We start from the raw sequence: 2,055 nt of genomic DNA, 5'->3' as shown, positions 1-2,055 counted from the left end.
TCTTAATGAAAGTGAAAGAGGAGAGTGAAAAAGTTGGCTTAAAGCTCAACATTCAGAAAACTAAGATCATGGCATCCAGTCCCATCACTTCATGGCAGATAGATGGGGAAACAGTGGAAACAGTGGCTGACTATTTTTTGGGCTCCAACATCATTGCAGATGGTGATTGCAGCCATGAAATTAAAAGACGCTTACTCCTTGGAAGGAAAGTTATGACCAACCTAGATAGCATATTAAAAAGCAGAGACATTACTTTGCCAACAAAGGTCCATCTAGTCAAGGCTATGGTTTTTCCAGTAGTCATGTATGGATGTGAGAGTTGGACTATAAAGAAAGCTGAGCGCCAAAGAATTGATGCTTTTGAACTGTGGTGTTGGAGAAGACTCTTGAGAGTCCCTTGGACTGCAAGGAGATCCAACCAGTCCATCCTAAAGGAGATCAGTCCTGGGTGTTCATTGGAAGGACTGATGTTGAAGCTGAAACTCCAATCCTTTGGCCTCCTGATGCAGAGAACTGACTCATTTGAAAAGACCCTGATGCTGGGAAAGATTGAGGGCCAGAGGAGAAGGGGACGACAGAGGATGAGATGGTTGGATGGCATCACTGACACAATGGACATGGGTTTAGGTGGACTCCGGGAGTTGGTGATGAACAGGAAGGCCTGGCGTGCTGTGGTTCATGGGGTCGCAAAGAGTCAGACACGACTGAGCGACTGCACTGAACTGAACTGACCTGTTTTGGAGCAGCGCTGACCTCTGTAGACCAGCCAGTGTGCAGGGGGTTAGCAGAAGTAGACGTGGTTCTCTACCACCCTCTTTGTTTGGGGTCTGGTAGTCCTGGTGAAGCCTGGCCTTCTTACCTCCCTTTTTCACAAAAATCCCAAGTGCCTTGTAAGAAAGCATAGATGTCTTTTGCACCCTTACTTCAGGTCTGTATTAGTCTATTTTTCTAGGACCCAAGTCCATGGCTCTGATATGTACTGTCACTTGATGGGGAGGAAAGCCCCAGGCTCAATGCAAATGGCACTGTCCTGGCCCCCATTCTAGGGCAGGTTGAATTCATCGCCAGGCAATGAATTTTTTGTCCTGGGGAAAAAAAATAAAAGCAGAGAGGGACTTCCCTGGTGGTCCAGTGGTTAAGACTCTGTGCTTCCATTGCAGGGGGTGCAGGTTTGATCCTTGGTTGGGGAACTAAGATCCTGCATGCCACAGGGCACAGCCTAAAAAGAAAACAAACAACAAAGCCCCCCAAAACAAAACAAAAAACCAAAACAAACCCCTTGAGAAACAAAACAAAACACATCCCCCTGAAAAACAACAAAAAACCCAAAACAAAATGAAAAGCCCTCCAAAACAAAACAGCAACAACAAAATAGATGATACGCTCAAAGGGTTTATCTGAGGTGACTTGACTGAAGATGTGGGCAAGAATAAGGGAAGCAATAAGGGATGCTAAAGTGTGCTGGAGAAGCATCAGAAGGAAGTCATTATCACCCCTCAAGCAGAAGAGGCAAAGAGAGGGAGGTACTACTAGAGTCCGGTGAGAGATGGAGTAGAACAAGAAGGCTGCCTGGTAGCAGTTGTGGCCATTGAGGAACGTCCCTTTCTACAACCAGGGATGGGCAGGAAGGGGACAGAGAGAAGAAATATTTTAACTTCTCTTTCTTCTCACCCTCTAATCTCACATCAGTGCTTGCCACTGGCCAAACCTAACCAGAAGCCAGAGGGCAAGGGAGCTCATGTAATACAGACTATGGAAGCGGTAACCTCCTGGGGCACAGGGCATGGTAGAAAAAAGTGGAGCATGGATTTGGGGAGTGGGTTGTAAGGAGATCCATGGAAAATATCCATCACTTTCCTCTCATGGGCAAGGTTTGCTATCTCACCCTGTCTGTCCGTTACTTGTGAGGTGGGCTAGGGAGCGTTCTCCATGCTCTTCCAGCGATGCTTCTGGCAGGAGGCTAAGATGAAACTCTGGGTCCAGTTTTTCCAAGATATTGTGAAGTAGAGGGTTAAGCAAGGTTTTGACTCGGGACTGCAAGATGACAGGACAGAC

The sequence above is a fragment of the Cervus canadensis genome, chromosome X (assembly GCF_019320065.1).
Source record: "Cervus canadensis isolate Bull #8, Minnesota chromosome X, ASM1932006v1, whole genome shotgun sequence".
Lineage (NCBI taxonomy): Eukaryota > Metazoa > Chordata > Mammalia > Artiodactyla > Cervidae > Cervus > Cervus canadensis.
This window is presented reverse-complemented; position numbering follows the sequence as displayed.